Source organism: Petromyzon marinus, chromosome 8 (assembly GCF_048934315.1).
Source record: "Petromyzon marinus isolate PM22_M1 ecotype Great Lakes invasive population chromosome 8, UKy_Petmar_22M1.pri1.0, whole genome shotgun sequence".
NCBI classification, from domain to species: domain Eukaryota; kingdom Metazoa; phylum Chordata; class Hyperoartia; order Petromyzontiformes; family Petromyzontidae; genus Petromyzon; species Petromyzon marinus.
Genome location: NC_133674.1, coordinates 15217488 through 15236423, shown reverse-complemented (window position 1 = coordinate 15236423; position 18936 = coordinate 15217488). Strand labels below are relative to the sequence as shown.

The 18936-nt window shown below is 49.4% G+C and overlaps 1 pseudogene; it reads left to right on the top strand.

The window, feature by feature from the left end:
- Positions 1-695: 695 nt before the first annotated feature.
- LOC142924057 (uncharacterized) lies at positions 696-2671 on the top strand (annotated as a pseudogene).
- The last annotated feature ends 16265 nt before the right edge of the window (positions 2672-18936 follow it).

Genomic DNA, 18936 nt, shown 5'->3' with positions numbered 1-18936 from the left:
AACGTGTTACTTTCCATTATACAGGGTTTTTGGGTTAGATCGCGTGAATATATTAATGTGTCGATAAACCCGCCACCAAACGAAACAGCCAATTAGTAAGTTTTGTCACGTAGACAGAACGTGCCAATTAGTTATTAGGACAGCACACCGGTGTGATGGAGAGCCAAGCCACAAAATATCCAATCTGAGTACGACGTTTCGCAAATCATTTCAACTAGCTTCATCAGGCGACAGCCAGATTTGTCACGACAGCCTACATGTTAAACTGTGTTACGGTTCATTCACAGCACCTCCCTTCTTTTAATTACTTTGGTATGCTTTATTTCACTTTTTACTGGTCTTGCCTGTAACAACCAGCACATTCCTCTGAAAATGGTAAACAACGTTCACCATCTGATGGTGTATTCAAGAAATACATGTTATCAGATCATCTATTCTCTGGTTACCTTTTGGAATTTGCAAATTTACCAAATATGAAACTTAACACGTAGGCTTTCGCGACCAGTAACCCAAAAAAACCTGTATTATGGGAAATATGAAACTGCGTTACAACACGATTTTCGACTTTCACAAAAGTGTAAGTCCTTTAGTGAAAGCTCTTGGGTGCTTATTGTTACTGCTGCCCAATACAACTTTTCACTAACTCTGTCAACCTCCCCATGGTTTAATTTAGTCACTGTGAAGGCATCGGCGCCATGGTCATGGAAAAACTTTTAGCACTGGCGCAGGAGCTGCGCATTGTCGTCCCTGCTGCAGATGACGCGAACATGCACTCCTTGCAGTGCCACAAGAAACATCCAGGCTCATCTGCTCCTGCAACGGCAGCCGCCCCTCGTCGCCAGCGCTTCGACTTCGGTGTCCAGCAGAACACCAGATGTCCCCTCACCGGAGGATGTCTTCGCGGCCGCTTGAACCGCGGAATGGAGGTCCGGTGGTCGACCGCCTCAACATACGTCGCGCCAGCGGGGGCAGGCACAACCGAAGGATGCTGCGGACCTCGTTACCTACTACAACTGTGGTCTCCGGGGCCACGTGGCTTTGGGATGCCGGGCTCCACGACAGCACGCATCGGGACCACGGGCGGACAACACCCAAGCACCCAAGTCGGCGCAGCATCCTCCGGCAAGTCGCGGCACCACACATGCTCGGCCCCCACCCACACCACTCACGACTCACCGCGTTGTGCCAAACGGTTGTCGAATTTCGGGCGTCAGATCGTTGGATGGTGTCAGGTTCGAGCGGGCGCTCCGACCTGGTCAGTGGTCCGAGCTGGCCCATAGGGTTATTGCTGCATCGGCTGGCTCGTTGGTCATTACGGGTTCCATCGAGGGTGTCGAGGTTTACGTACTGGTCGATACAGGGACGTCAGCAACAATCGTATCCGACCTCATTTATAATATTCTCCCCATTCAATGTCGGCCCTTGCAACCGGTCGCCATCCCGTGTTTTGCGGCCAACAGGGGATCGCTCGGCATAATTTGTCAAATCCGGGCACAAATTTGCATCGGCGACATCAAATTATCCGGCCCGATTTTGGTCTCGTCCTCTCTCACAGTTCCATGTTTGTTAGGGACGGGCGAAGGGATGCATCGAGCTTCCTTCGTGCCGACGCATGGCGTTCCTGCCCTCCCCTACTAGATTGCATACAGCCTGCGTGACAGGTCAGGCGCTGGTTACTCAGACGGTGCATGTGCCGCCAGGCACACAAATGTTGGTGCCTCTCCGGTTACGAAAACCCTTCACCGCGGGTGTATCTGACCACAGTGTTTTGTTGGGGCCGTCCAACGCCGCGGTTAAGGGGTTGGATCTGGTGGCTGCGCAGACTTTGGTGGAGGATGGCAGGGACCCCTTCATCATGGTTCTTAATGCCGGATTGCAGATGGCCGTGGTTCCCCAGGTGACCGTGCTCGCTCACGCGATGCCGGCACCCTTAGAAGAACCAGTGGTAGGGCATGTAGGAACTGTTCCTACCACGCATCCACATTCGAGCCATGATGAAGGTTTGCTCGACTCGCTTTGTTCCGGAACCAGTGACCTGTCCGAACCACAACGAGTTAAATTGCGTGCTATTTTGCTTGAATTTTCGGATGTCTTCAGCAAACACAAGTATGACATTGGGTGTACTAACTTGCTGCGTCACCACATTGACACGAGTGACGCCACCCCTATCCACCAGAATCCGTTTCGGCTGAGTCCTGCCTAAAAGGATCATGTCAAATTGGCCGTTAATGACATTTTAGCCGCAGATATAATCTCCCCTTCCACCAGCCTATGGGGAGCCCCCATCGTGCTCGTGAAAAAGCATGATTGGTGCTTGAGATTTTGTGTAGACTTTCGTCATCTTAATACAATTTCTGCAGCCGATGCTTACCCACTTCCTAGAATCGATGAGTCACTTGACGCTCTAGCGGGGGCACGTTTCTTCTCCATATTGGACCTGCTATCAGGGTTCTGGCAACTCCCTCTTGATGATGAATTGAAACCCAAGACCGCTTTCCGAACGCCACAGGGCCTATTCCAATTTAACAGGTTACCCATGGGCCTCCACTCGGCTCCTGCGACATTCCAGCGATTAATGGAATTGGTTCTCGCTGGGCTACAATGGGATGCCTGCTTAATTTACTTGGACGATGTCATCGTCTTCAGCAGAACGTTCAAGGAACACCTCTAACGTTTGAGGGCTGTTTTCTTAAAAATGCGGTTTGCAAATTTAAAATTTAAGCCGCAGAAGTGCCACCTTCTACGGGATTCTGTGCGCTACTTGGGACACATCGTAAGCCAATCGGGTATCTACACAAATCCCACTAAGACGCAGTGTGTCAGCTCATTGGGTTTTTGTCGTATTATCGGCGGTTCGTCGCCGACTTCACCACCATTGCCAAACGCTTGCCCGACTTGACGGCGAAAGGCGTTAAATTTCATTGGGCCAGGAGGAGGAGACCACTTTCTGCTCACTTCACAATGCCCTGGTGAGCGCTTCGCCCTTGAGCTACCCTAATTTCTCTGAGCCCTTCGTGCTCGATACGGACGACAGTAAGACCGGCATTGGCGGAGTGCTCTCGCAGGTCATCATGGGAGTCTAACACGTCGTAGTCTATGGCAGCAGGGTTTTGTCTCCGGCGGAGCTACGTTACTGCATTACCCACCGCGAGCCGTCGGCCATAGTTTTTTTATGCAACAATATCAGCCATACCTGTACGGCCAGCATTTCACCATTCGTACGGATCATGCAGCACTGCAATATGCCCTACGTGTTGACCATCCATCGGGTCAATTGTCTCGGTGGCTGAGGTCCTCCAGAACTTCAATTTTACGACCACCTACCGAAAGAGCATTCATCACACGAACGCTAATGTCTTATCGCGTCTGGCACCCAGCACTAAGTGTGCCTGTTTACTCGGTTCGAGCCATTGCAAACCGCCGGGTGATACCCCCGTTTCGGTCCTTGCTGCTGCTGCCGATGTGCCTTCTCCTGGGGTCCCTAACAAGCCGGAAGGTAGGTACTCGTTGCTTGACCTGACCCTCGCCGAATGGGGCCACCTTCAAATGGAGGACGCGTCCCTCCTTGCATTGCGTCGCCGTGCTGGAGGTTCTACTGATGGAGTGTTAGGGATTGACTCCTTGGTTTTGTGTGGTGGCCTCCTCATGCAATGGCATGGTAGGTCCGTCCGCCACAGAATCGTCGTGCCCTCTGCTCTGCGAGGTAAGGCTGTTCTGGCCGCACACGACGCTTCCTGCACCTAGAAGCCTACAAGACCCTGGCCATGCTCCAGATCGATTTCTTGTGGCCGGGCATGGCAAGGGAAGTGACTGACCTCCTCATGGGCTGTACTCAGTGCGCCCAGCAGAAGCCACCGGCAAAGGCGTCCAGCCCGCCTCTTCAATCAATTAAAGTTACCCGTGTCAACGAGCTCATCGCGCTCGACATTTTGGGGCCGTTTCCTGCGACACCTAGGGGTAACAAGTACCTACTGGTTGGCGATGAATATTTCACTCGCAGGCCTATGGCCTGGTCGCTCGCCACCCAGACGGCAGCAGCCGTTACCGAGGCCTTCGTCCAGGGCTATGTCCTGGATAAGGGTGCTCCTGAGCGGCTGCTGACCGACCAGGGAAATAATGTCTCTAGCTCCCTGCTGCGCAAGGTGTGTGACCTCCTTGGTACTAAAAAAGTTCATACCTCTCCATACCACCCACAAACTGACGTGATGGTGGAGCGTCTTTATAGGACACTCACGTCCATGTTATGCCACCAGGTGTGCGACTCCCAAACCAATTGGGATCTTCAAATTCCGGGAGTCCTGGCCGCCTATAGGATGGCTTCCCACGCAGCGACTGGGTCCTCTCCAATCTTATTGATGGATGGGCGGGACGTTGACCCCCCTATGGAGGCCCAGCTGCGTGTCTCTGCGCCACACGCTAGGTCAAAATTGGCTGACCACGTCATTTTTAACGTTTTGAAATTGGCTGAGGCACGGGAGGCCGCCATCCAAAACTCCAACTCTCGCCAGGAGCCAAACGTACGACTGCGCTCGCTCCGGTCACACACACATGTGTGGGGCCCGGGCGACGAAGCCTGGTTCCATTGCCCCCAGGTGCCATTGGCGACATCGCCCAAACTGCTTTGGCCATGGCGGGGTCTTGTCGAAATCGTCCACGTCGTCCGCCCGCAGTGTGTTCGGATCAAATGGGGGAAACATTGTTGGTACTTCCACCCTTCACGTCTTAAACTGTTCGTCGCGCCACACACTTCTTTTCCACACCGCAGGGGCCGAGCATGTGATGTGTCCGTCGACTTTGAGAATGAGTTGCTGGTGCCTAATCCTAACCTGGCACAAACTGTTCCATCTTCAGATGCCTCGGGAATGACGTCCACGCCGCCCAACCCCGATGGCGATTGTGCTCCCACACAAGGATTGCCTACATCCACCACCAAGCAGACCAGCCCTGCCCGTTACGATGGACCAGCCACTCGGACTCGCGCTAAAACACAGCGTTTTTCATGACTTCTTTTTTTTGGGAGCCAACGCACCCATACGCTCGCCGTAGCAACCACTTTCCTCTTCCGACTCGTTTTGCCTCGGATCACACGCGTCGTTTTTGAGCAGGGGTGGGTTGGGGTATTTATTGGGGGTGTTACTATTATTGTTGTTATTGAGGCATACGCAGTTCAGGTTTGTTTTACATTTGTATTAAGATTGTTGTTCCGGCCGGGTCGGCTGCATGCTGCGAAGGGGGGGGGGGGGGGGGGTGATGTAACGGTGTTATTGGGCGAATGTACAACGTCTCCGAGTGGTTCGTACTACTTGCCAATAGGGGGCAGTCAATGGGCTGAGCCAGTACCAGGGGAGTATGGCCCAAAGGACCAACAGTCAGCCGGGAAAACGGATCCTGGAACGAAGAGCCCAAGCCCTACGTAGGGGGCTGTGGGGGATGATGTCACAGTTCCAGAACCTGGTGGAAGGTTCAGGAAGGGAGGCGTGGCTAGGGCGGAGCAAGTCACAGAGCAGGATAAAAGGCCGGACCCCGGGAGGGTCCGGGCAGTGTTGCCAGCTCAAGAGAAGAGCCAGTTGAAGACCAGCCAGCCAGGACCCTGGGACTCACCTGATCTGCCGTCCTTATCAGGGCCGGGGCAGAGTGGGCCAGTTGTGCAACCCTGGGAGCCTCGGAGCCCGACGTCCTTATTAGGGCCGGGTCCGTGTGGCGAGTGGTCGAGACCTGTACCTTAGCTGGGTCAGGTCAGACTAGCTTCCCCTAGCACCCCGTTAACCAGAGGATCCCGAGACCCTAGCCCAGGAATAGGCCGAGTCAGACTGGAGGCATACCTCCTCAGGCAGCGGGTGAAGGGGCCATTACTCCTTCAAGTGTTCAGCTGTATTGTGTTGTAATAAATAGCGTTGCCTCTACGCCGTCTTTAAGAACCCACTACACCTACACCTCCACGATGAATAGAAAGCAATTTACCTATAAAACGGTCAGCTTTTCCTTCATCCTGGCAGCTACCTTCATCAAAATGTCACTGTAGATGAGATTCATCGTCACCTCTCCCAAGCCTCTGCAGCATTGTCCGCGAAGAGACAGTGATTGATATAGACCATACAAAAGTAATTGTCTAACAGGCAACTTACACACAAGTGTATGGCTGCGAAACCTGAATACTGTGCAAGTGACACCTCCATCAGCCTGAGAGATTACATCAATGGTCTCTTTGATCTATGCTGCACATCTGCTGACAAGTGAACAGAATAAAGCCAAGTACCCTTTTAGAACCTTGGAAGGCAAACATTTAAACAATGGTGACTAAAACCCAGCATGTTGGACTGGTTGTTGTGCTCTACTTCATTCAGGTTCCCAAAACAAGTCTATAGTCTCAATAAACCACCGGAAGAACAACTAGGTGCAGTGCCACAGCCAATACCATATTCTCCGGATTACAATGCTCCGGAATATAAGATGCACCCTAAATGTGTGCCCGGTATCAATAATATATTACAAATCTGGTATCACACAGACACGCAACTATAATCTGCAGCCCCAACTTTGGCTTTATAACACAGGCTTGGTGTGTTATAAACTACTTGTGATTTGGCAACATGGCATCATGATGGAGGGGTACTTGCACATTGCTAGATTGTGATGCCCGTGTGCAGATGCTGCCATTGTGTAACACGCGTGTGGGGGCTGATGCTCCCCTCCTAACCCTCCCCCTTCCTCCTTCCTCTCCTTCCCGCCGGGCTGCCGCTGATCGAGTGATCAGCCTCCCCGCATCCACGTCCTTTCTGTGGGGCATGACTCATGGCTGGCTCTCCACCGCCTCGCATTATCCTGCCTCCCTCCCCGGCGTAAACCACCACTCACACTGCGGTGGCTGCGTGCATGCACGTAACCGTACCTGCTACTCACCACGTGCATGCGCAGCCACCCGTACCTGCTGCGGTGGCTGCGTGCACACGCATGCCTGCTAAGGTTGCTTGCCACGGTTCGCGCTAAAAATAGCTGTGTGAATATGCACGCGCCTTTTCCCTCTCGCACGAAATCTGCTTACCTCCGCCTTGGCGGCAAGAGCGTAGGTACATGCACACGACGATGGAATCGATGGCAATATTCGCGCATTGCACCACTGAGCGTTATCGTTGCTACGCGGACACACTGCATAAAACGCGCATCACTACGTGGACACACTGCGTAAAATGCGCTGAGTAAACCCGTACCTGAACATCAGCGATCATCTTATGATTGAACACCCGCGCGCTTCACACGTACGCACGGACTCACGTCACCCCTACACTCTCCCCACACACACAGAAATCACACGGCTTCGTTGCGCTGTGCTAAAGTTTATTACTGGCTCGCCTGAAGAAAACCCTGCGTGACCCGGAGCAAAATACCCAGCGAGCAGCGTCCCACCTATTTCTATCCAAACGCTAGGGAGACCCTTACGCTGTTTCTCGCCCCTCGGACGTATTGACGGTATCTCATCGACGCAATGGGAGTCGGAAGGACGAGGGTCCGGGAGGCCTTTGCCTGGGTCGAGTTGTAGCTGCACTCGCCAGCGTCTCTCAGACACTCGAGTGACTGGGAATCTGACTGGGTAGCTGGCTGACTGGAGGAGAACTGACCAACGTTTCTCCTCTTCCCTCCTTTTATCTCTTCCCAATTCAAAAATCAAGTTGTGTTGCCCTCCCAGCCACTCGGGCCCTCCCTTTCGATCCGAGCAAGGCTGGGCAGAGAGCAATACCCTGCTGGCCAATTGGGTGCCTATCTGGCGTGTTGCTCTCACTTGCTTCATAACCCGTTGTTTCCATGTCCGTCCTCCCTCCCGTACTCTTGGGTGAGGTTTTTAGCTTTAGCCATCTCACTAGGTGTTTTGCTCTCCCCACGGCCCTATTCCCCTGTGTTCGGTGTGTTCTCATTGCAGTTGCTCGGTGAGCTCGCCATGGCCATACAATTTTAAGTTAATCCACGGGGCCGCAGTGCAATTCGGCCAATCTCCTGGCACTGGGAAACCGTGGGACATCCCCACGAGGGGGCCCTCGGGTAAAAACCCAGGGTGCCAGGTGACCCCCCCACGAGGCCGTACGTGGGTGTATGTGTTTTTAGAGGGGGTGTGCGTGCGTTCGTGCGGGGGGTTGCGAGGGGATAGCAGTGCTGGCAGGGTGGCTCCGTTGCTGTGGCACCACATGCGCTCACACACAATGCTAATATGCACATGATGCACGATTGGGACTCCAAATGGCCCACCTCATGCTTAAACCACACTCACCCATTGCCACACCCCCCAAATGCCCTTACCCCTTAGCTTCCCCCATCCTATCTGTCTTTCCCTGCTGTATCATCCCATTTTCACGCCGTCATCACAATCATCACACAAATCACTCACACATCCTTCCCATCTCCCTACACCCAAAAACACACTCCGCCCCATCCACAGCTTAATCCGGCACTGATAGAATAGTGCAGTATTGTGAAAGCGATGGCTCTCTCTTTACCAGTGTTCTTCACTTATTTTCAGAGACGGGCCCACTTTCGCCAGTGAGACATCATCAGTGTTGAGGGGTCACCACACCGCCTGCAAAGGGAGTGTTCTCACGTGTTGTGTATTGTAGGGGGGCCGCACGCAAAAGCCCGCAACTAAAGGCCACCAGGGGCCGCCAGTGGCCCCGCGGGGCCTTGCAATAAAGAAACCTGCCGAGGAGTGTTACAATCAGTGGCGGCTCGTGACTTTTCCACTTGGTGGGGCCGTTGTGAGTTACCTCTGAAAATATACTCTTTTGTTCTTTCGGTAAAGTCACGTAGGTATAAAATAAAATTAAATCAAAATCAAAATCTTAAACAAACACAAGATCCAGGTCCGTTTCAGTACAGTACACAACATCTGTGATCTAATCCCATCTGTGAAGGATGTCATTCCTGACATGCAATATCCTGGAGTCTACAAACTAAGTTGCACCTGTGGTGGGTGTTACATTGGGGAAACGAAACGACATATCTCGGACCATGTTCATGAGCACAAGTCAGATCTGAAACATGGCAGAACTAATACCTCCGCAGTGGCTGACCATTGCTATAACGCTGTGGGCTCTCATGATATTGTTTTTTCCGAGACCAAGTTACTCTGCAAACCTTCAGGCTACTATCAAAGGTTTGTTCATGAAGCCATTCGGATATATAAACATAGACATAACTTCAACTGAGAAGATGGATATAAATTGAGCAATCATTGGAAGGATGTTATTAACCAGGTAAAACCTTAACTGCTTTATGGTGTTGCCTTCATATCCGCATCTCCACTTTCTTCAGCCTCCCACTGCCAGTCCCGCTCACTTCCCCCCCCCCTCCCAGCATTTTGCTGTGTTCGCCCTTTTCCTAATCCCTCTAGCAACGCTCCACTCCACCTACCCCACACCCCCCTCTCTTATCTCTCCTCCCTGGCTCCTCCCCCCCTCTCTTACCTATATAGCCTCTTGTTACAGCAGCCCTTTTGCCCACTTCAGCAACTATTTCTTGCTGTGGTTGTCCCACCTGATAACGGACGCTTGTGTTGCGCCCAAAACGTCGTGAATTAATTTTATTTTATACCATCGTGACTTTACCAAAATAACCAAAGAGTATGGATCCCTGCAGTCACGAAAACTTCAAATCTAGATTGAACTCTGAAAATATGGTGTTGTAAATCTTGACTATAAGCTTTCGTGACTGCAGGAATTAATATTCTTTGGGTCTTTCGGTAACGTCACAAAGATAGGTACAAAGAAAATAACAAAAAAAAATTAATGTTTTTTTATTTTCTTTGAACCTATCTACGTGACTTTACCAAAAGACCCAAAGAATATGGTGTTCTAATTAACAAAAAACATCGTCATCTTATTGGCCTTCCAGTGAAAGTGATATAACTGTCTTATTTACCAACGGTAGGCATTCATAAACGATACGACATCAAACAGCAAAGCACTCGAATGCTATTCCCATGACCAAATGGAATATTTAGGAGTGACTCCAATGTCCGTTGCTAATTCTTCGTTTACTGCAACTGCAGCCATCCCCATGGCTGCTGTTTCCTCCTTGAGTGCGCAGGCCGTGTGAGCTGCTACATTTGCACGGTGCAACCTCGCGTCGTGACATCGTCTCAGTGCAGCCATGGGCACCCTTTTTCACCGCCCTGAATGGGTCTCAAACGGAATACTCTAACCCGATTGCACATTGTTGTCACGTTATTGCTTTAACCATGTATTGCATTGCACAGAGCAGATTGTTTTGCCTCGTGTTTAATTGATACCATTGTAAAGTATAACTCCTATTTGAAAGTCAGGAGGTGGTGTGGTGGAGATCCAGACGAACAATCCAGAGATCTTGCATTAATATTCTAGTTGGCAGGTTGACTCATTACATTATCCCTATGGGTTACATAAAATGAGTACCCCTTGTGAAAAAGTTAAGAGCAACACTTTGAATAGATTAGTCGCACACTTAGCAGCAACGGTAGGGTTTATTGTGCGTACCTAGCCCTGCGAAAAAATTAGCTGGAAAATACGAGGAGGGATAGAATGGGGGGGATAAGCAGAACCAGGGAACGAGGTGGACCACCATGTGGGGCGTTGTGGCATCCATAGCTATTGAGGGTGCACCCACGAGAATCCTCGTACTGATCTGCCACATCGTTGAGTACCATTTTTCGAATGCGTTCTTCAAAGACACAATCCAGGTCCGTAGCACAGCTCTTGTAAATGAATGTGTAAACCCCTGTTTAAAAACACAGACACGTGAAAGAATAAAATATATTAAGGAAATCAGAACAAGTGATATACCTTTCAATATACAGAGGAGACAAAAAATAATTGCTTTGTATGAAGGCAGCACAATAGTGAGGTTCACCTTACCAACAGTTACGTTTGCAGTGACACAGGATTTTTGTTCAGGGAGACAACGTACTGTACTCAACGTATCATTCATTCCCAATTGGCAGGTAAACTCTTTTGCTGAAAGTAATTTTAAAAGAGACATTAAGTGACCTCCATCTCACTAGGTGCATCACATAAATTTTAATCAATTTAAAAACTAAAATAATTAATTGCCAATAAAAAATATGCAAATCATAATGAATACCAAAACGATATTTCAAACGTGCACAATTCGACTTCATATATTATTCAGGTATTTAAGGCACATTGTACCGTACAACTACTTGCACTGTTGCTGTTTGACCCATGTACATGCCCACAATTAGCCGTCTATGTTTCCAGTCTACTCTGATTTTACTGATTACATTGAAAAAGATATCATGATTGAAGTAAACAAACATAAACTTCTTGGATAAACTCCAAGCACCTTATATAGATCATTAACATCACTTCAATTGCTTCTCTTGTTCCCTATACAAATTGGCCCTTTGCAATGTATGCATCTGCCTTGATTTTGATCCTTGATTAAATAATGTTTAGCATAACCATTGACGTCTGGTATCACACTAATTACTTTGAACTTTGAGACGTTAGTTGCATTTGGTTTCTTTGGAATTGGTGTGAATTCAATTCATTAAAATGTTGGTAATTTTCTTCTCTCATACGGATAGTTTACAAAATCTAGTCAAATCACACATTGTTTCCGCACCTAAACGTTTTCTAATTTCTGAATGCATTCCGTCAAACCCTGCTGCCGTCGCTGGCTTCATGCCTTTGGTTACTGCGACGACTTTAACTTTTGAGACTAACAGGAACCTTAGCTTCTGAGTCCCACCTTTTCCTCTTCTTCTATGTCAAGTCTGACTGGCTTCCTTCTTGACAATATACAGTGAGGGAAAAAAAGGAATTGATCCCCTGCTGATTTTGTACGTTTGCCCACTGACAAAGAAATCATCAGTCTATAATGTTAATGGTAGGTTTATTTGAACAGTGAGAGACAGAATAACAACAGCAAAATCCAGAAAAACGCAGGTCAAAAATGTTATAAATTGATTTGCATTTTAATGAGGGAAATAAGAATTTGACCCCCTCTCAATCACAAAGATGTCTGGCTCCCAGGTGTCTTTTATACAGGTAACGAGCTGAGATTAGGAGCACACTCTTAAAGGGAGTGCTCCGATTCTCAGCTTGTTACCTGTATAAAAGACACCTGTCCACAGAAGCAATCAATCATTCATATTCCAAACTCTCCACCATGGCCAAGACCAAAGAGCTCTCCTAGGATGTCAGGGACAAGATTGTAGACCTACAAAAGGCGGAAATGGGCTACAAGACCATTGCCAAGCAGCTTAGTGAGAAGGTGACAACAGTTGGTGCGATTATTCGCAAATGGAAGAAACACAAAAGAACTGTCAATCTCCCTCGGCCTGGGGCTCCATGCAAGATCTCACCTCGTGGAGTTGCAATGATCTTGAGAACGGTGAGGAATCAGCCCAGAACTACACGGGAGGATCTTGTCAATGATCTCAAGGCAGCTGGGACCATAGTCACCAAGAAAACAATTGGTAACACACTACGCCGTGAAGGACTGAAATCCTGCAGCGCCCGCAAGGTACCCCTGCTCAAAAAAGCACATAAACATGCCCGTCTGAAGTTTGCCAATGAACATCTGAATGATTCAGAGGACAACTGGGTGAATGTGTTGTGGTCAGATGAGACCAAAATGGAGCTCTTTGGCATCAACTCACCTCGCCGTGTTTGGAGGAGGAGGAGGAATGCTGCCTATGACCCCAAGAACACCATCCCCACCGTCAAAAATGGAGGTGGAAACATTCTGCTTTGGGGGTGTTTTTCTGCTAAGGGGACAGGACAACTTCACCGCATGAAAGGGACGATGGACAGGGCCATGTACTGTCAAATCTTGGGTGAGAACCTCCTTCCCTCAGCCAGGGCATTGAAAATGGGTCATAGATGGGTAGTCCAGCATGACAATGACCCAAAACACTCGGCCAAGGCAACAAAGGAGTGGCCCAAGAAGAATCTCATTAAGGTCCTGGAGTGGCCTAGCCAGTCTCCAGACCTTAATCCCAAAGAAAATCTGTGGAGGGAGCTGAAGGTTCGAGTTGCCAAACGTCAGCCTCGAAACCTTAATGACTTGAAGAAGATTTGCAAAGAGGAGTGGGACAAAATCCCTCCTAAGATGTGTGCAAACCTGCTGGCCAACTACAAGAAACGTCTGACCTCTGTGATTGCCAACAAGGGTTTTGCCACCAAGTACTAAGTCATGTTTTGCAGAGGGGTCAAATACTTATTTCCCTCATTAAAATGCAAATCAATTAATAACATTTTTGACATGCATTTTCTGGATTTTTTTGTTGTTATTCTGTTTCTCACCGTTCAAATAAACCTACCATTAAAATTATAGACTGATAATTTCTTTGTCAGTGGGCAAACGTACAAAATCAGCAAGGGATCAAATACTTTTTTCCCTCACTGTATATTTGTGTAGTGTAGTAGAACGACACTACGGTGTTGGTTCGGTATGGGGACTGTAGGCGGGTGTCACGGAGGTCGTATCAGGCCGTGACACTCGCCGTGAACCCAACAGGACACGTGACTGGATAAAGGAGGGCCAGGGGCCCCAGGGGGGTCACGTGGTTGGGTGCTCAGTCTTTCCGAAAGATCGGGAATGGGGGCGTGGCCTGGGGCAGAGCCGCCCATGCCGGAGTGGTTATAAGCGGGGTGTGGATGGAGAGCTGGGCTGTACTGCTGGGTCAACTCTGGGAATGAAGCCACCGTCCACGATCCTCAGTCTTCGGTCTCCTCGAGTGGACCAGGCAGCGTGTTGAGCTGTCCTAGTCCAGTAATGTAGTATCCCCATATGTTAGCCCTGTTTAGGAACGGTGGCTACCACCCTATGTCGTTATCCGGTTAATGTTAAGTGTTAATTGTGTTGGATAATAAATAGTGTTGCCTCCAAGGTTCCAGTGTGCGCCTGAATTTTAACCCACTACATTTCGTGTCAGAAGTTGCGGAAATTAATTGCTAGGTGTTATCCTAGTGTAGTACAATTTGCGCACGAAGACAACGACTCACCTGGACGCCTTAATACGACGGGGAAAGCAGGATGATCATCCTCCTGACAGCCCCGGGGATTGCAGCCCCGGTGAAAGAGAGAGAGATGGCGCTGCAGGCGGGGCGGCAGGATGGACATCACACCGCTGCTTCGCCGCTGTCGAGGAGAGAGTGCCGGAGCCGCAGGGAGAAAACGCCACCGCCGCTGGTGCTCTGGCCGCTGGTGCTCTGGCCGCATGCGCGGCCGCCATCTTGGCAGCCGGTCAGGATGTAGTTCCACCCAAAATGCCATTCCCGCCAATATCAACACCTGCGGAGGGGGATCTTCGCCCATCTCGGTGATACCCCCGTCTTCTGCTCAAGTGCGGGAGGCCGGATCGGCTTGCAAAAGGATGCCGCGCTCACCATCCAAGATTCTTCAGGGCGTCTCAAGTTTCCACCTTGCCATTCTCTGCTCTTCAAGCCTCTCAGGCGAGTCGTGACACGACATACCCGGCCCTTGCAGTCATTTCACCCATTTTGCGTGCGCCGGGTTGCGATTGCGTGTTTTTTTACTCGCTATGTTGCGGAGCGTGTTAATTGGGCTGTGTGAGTGGCGGATGGACGCGTCCGTGCGGGTGTCCGTGTTGTAACATTGTTTGTTGATTATGGCGTCGGGATCATGATTTTTGAGGGGGCTGTTTGAGGCATTTTTTTTGGTCATGTTCGAGTGCCCTGAGCCCCGTTAATATCCCATGGGTTGCCGTTTTAATGGTTCACGTTGTGACATCGTTTTTTTGTTGTTGCGGTGTCGCGATTGTTGACGATATGTGGACTGTAGGAAACTTTGATTGCGATTAAATTTCGATTTAAAGCTTTCGTGACTGCAAGGATTCATCTTCTTTGGTTCTTTCGGTAAAGTCACGTAGAATGAGAATAAAATAATAAATTGATAAAATAAAATAACAATAATATTCTCACGACGTTTCGGCCACAACACAAGCGGCCTTCATCAGGTGAAGGGGACGAAACTGTCTGGAGGACAAGACGAGACTATCTGGAGAACAGGACGAGACTGTCCTCCAGACTGTCCTCCAGACAGTCTCGTCCCCTTCACCTGATGAAGGTCGCTTGTGTTGTGGCCGAAACGTCGTGAGAATATTATTGTGTTATTTAATTTTATCAATTTATTATTTGATTTGATTGTGATTGTTGACGATGTGTTGACTGTATGGAGCTTTGCTCGTGATTGTTGACTATGTGCGGACTGCATGGGGCATTTTTTGTGAGTGTTGCTATGTGCAGACTGTATGGAGCATCGCTCCAAATGGTTGACGATGTACAGACTGCGTATACTGCATATACTGCATATCCCGCATTGCACGACATCGTCGATTATTTGGGCCATAGTGTATGGGGTTTTGCTCTTGAGTTGGGTGCCTGAGCCGTGTGGAAATCCCGTGGTTGAGGTTGTAGAGGATTTTGGATTGACGAGTTCAGTGTGTTTCGAACTTACTGGTTGGTGCCTGTCCATTGTTGCACGACAAACGAGAAGAGGAGAAAAACTAAATTTTGTGCGAGGGTACCCCTTAGATTTTATATAGATCAAGGGTGTGTGGGGCTGTACATTGCTGCCAAATGGCGTTGCTCTCTCCGCTCGATTACGTACAGCCAGGGGCTACGTTGCGAGTTGGAGTGAGTGAGCGGTGTCCCCTCAGCTCGGTTGGTACAGCTGAATGCTGCAATGCGAGAGAGACTGGTTTAAATTTCCCCCAATACGGCCGACGTGTGCAACGGGTTGCGGCGGCGCGTCTGAAAGGCGGGGGGTGCAAACATCTGACATGAGATGTCCGTTGTGGTCCCCAAGGGAGGGCTGCTGAGATGCGAGCGCGGGAAAACCGCAGAGATGCGGTTCGCGCGTGTGGCCACCATTTCTGGGCAAGAGCATGCAGATTTTTTTTATCATGCCGAATTTATATATGTTTTGTAAAAAATGTAGATACTGGGGCGACCCTGAAGCACAGCTTCTTTACCCCAGTACATGGGTCAACCCTGAAGCACGACTTCTCGACCCGGGATGTCGGAAGACGTCCGGAATGTTAATTGGTGTGTGTAGGTGGGTGCTAGACATTTCGGTCTTCGCCATATCACCACCTAAGGGATGGGACGGTAGCAGGGTGGCGTAGGACCCTGCCATCCATGTGGTGTTGGTGTGTGGATTCGGTTCCATTACCGGTGTTGGTTGTGCATCCAACGCGTCGGAATCGGTGTATTTTTTTTTATTTTCTCCCGCCGGGCAGAATACATTCATCTCCACTACTCTGGGACCGGGTGGTTGTCGTGTCCGACGAGCTGAGGCGCGTGTTCATTGTGCTGTGCCTCAGGAGGTTTTGGTTTCTTCTTCTCGTCACAGGATTCCGGCATCTGCCACCCTTGGAGTCGCCGGTTGTGCTAACCGGATGTGGACTGGGGGAGGGAGGGGGGAGTGGAGCACCCGTCCGTTACTCCTGCTCTTTCTGTTGCTCAACTCCTGGGGAGGGGCCGTGCCCTTTATGGGCCTTTTTCAAATTCCCCCAGGACCTACAGGGAGAGCATGCTCGCCTCCCCTGGGGGCTCGGCCACCGCGAACTTGTTCGAAGACTGGCCCCTGTACATGACTCTCACAACTTGTTGATTGCCTACACCATTGTTCAAACGGTCACGCTCACATGTCGGTGCATTCGTACTTTTCACATGGGTGGGCTGTGCTGGGGGGTAAGCGGGTTTACCAGTTATTTTTGATGTACATATGTGGTTGTTGGTTCCCCTCGTTCCATGCGTTCTCCGTTTCCCCCCTCTCGGTATGTGTACATGGTTCCCGCGATATTTATTATTGATGTTGCTTGTTCGGAGGCACACCTTTCTATATTTTCTTTGTTTCACAATTGCGTTACAGCCGGAATGGCTTTGTGTTACACGGGGTGGGGGGGGGGGGGGGGGGGGGGGTGATGTAGTGTAGTAGAACGATACTACTGTGTTGGCTCGGTATGGGGGCTGTAGGCGGGTGTCAAGGAGGTCCTATCAGGCCATGACACTCTGCGTGAACCCAACAGGCCACGTGACCGGATAAAGGGGGGCCAGGGGCCCCAGAGGGGTCACGTGCTTGGGTGCTTGGGTCTTTCCGAAGAATCGGGATTGGGGGCATGGCCTGGGGCAGAGCCGGCCACGCCGGAGTGGTTATAAGCGGGGTGTGGACCTAGAGCTGTGCTGTTGTGCCAACTCTGGGAATGAAACCGCCATCCACGATCCTCAGTCTCCAATCTCCGCTAGTGGACCAGGCAGCGTGTTGAGCTGTCCTGGTCCAGTAATGTAGTATCGCCGTGTGTTAACTAAGTTAGGAACAGTGGCTACCACCTTATGGTCGTTGTCCTGTTAATGTTAAGTGTTACCTGTTGTGTTAGCTAATAAATAGTGTTGCCTCCAAGCTTCCAATGTGCGCCTGAATATAACCTACTACATTTGCACGGTGCAGCCTCGCGTTGTGACATCTCATTGCAGCCACGGACACCCTTTCCACCGCCCTGAATGGGTCTCAAACGGCGTGGCTAAAATGAGAAGCTCATCGCAACGAACGAAGGGAAATCTCTCACTCGGACGCCTTCACAGCCGCGCCGAGAGCTCCCCGAGGGCACAAATCAGGCTATGGTGTTGCAGCGGTTTATAATATGAACTTAACATTTGATTTTCATTCGGCAATTCACATTTAAATCATCGTAATTCATTTTTTAACACAACAAAACTATTTACAAAAATGTATTTTTTTATTGTAATTTCTCATCTCCAGCTTCTTGGTGGGGCGGCACCCCAACACCTCTCGTGAACGAACTGCGCCTGGTTTAAATGTTTCTTAAGTGTTTCGATATTTGCAGAAGAAATGCAGGTGCTTTAAAAAAACGTTAAAGGTGACTTACAAGCTACGTGAACACTGTTTCCACACAATATTGAAAGGCAACATTTATTATATATTTTCCAGAAATATCACACGTCAGAAAAAAACACATACATGTTCATAACCACCATTATTTTCCCAAATTATTAAATTACGTAAATTTCTTAACATAATTTTCCCAATCTGTAAAAACATGAAAAAAACACACACCTTGTTACACACTTTAATATAAAAAACCCATAACGCTGTCTCATAGTTCATGAATGGACTTATCGCTGGTTCAAGGAAGCTGCACAATGGGAGTGGCAACAACCACTGGCGTGGAAGAGCACAGCGGGCGAACTGGAGAGGGCTTCATCCGTCCAATCGGGAGGTGGAAGCTAAATTAGTTTCAATATACTCCAGCATAAACTGCATGTGTTCAAGTGCGAATCATCAAATAATACATTGTTTAAATGCATACCTATACAGGCCACTATATTCCAATAAGGATTACCGTTGGTACAGTTATTTTCCATAATAGAGGTTTTTGGGTTAGATTGCATAAATATGTCGTTAAACCCGCCACCACCCGACACAGCCAACTAGTAAGGGTTGTCACGTAAACAGAACGTGGCCAATTCGTCACTAGTACAGCACACCGGTGTGTTGGAGAGCCAAGCCACAACATTTACAAACCGAGTATGACGTTTTGCCAGTAATTGCAACTAGCTTCATCAGGCGATAGCCAGATTTGCGGAGGAGTCTTACTGTTTCGTTCCTTATCTAGAGGCATAGATGTGTTGACCACCCTTCTGCACCCTTGCACAATGTGGGGGTGGTGGGATTACTGAGGCAATGTACATTATGCATGTGCATTATGCGAGCCCTTTGAACTTGTCCTTCCTGTTTATTGTGTTTATTAAAATAGCCCTACCAACGGTAATTCCTATTGAAGTACACTGTAGGCATGCATTTAATTAGTATATTACAGTGGTACCTCGGTACACGTCATTAATTCGTTCCAGAAGGTAGGAGGACTTATACCGAAAATGACGTATACCAAACAAATTTTTTCCC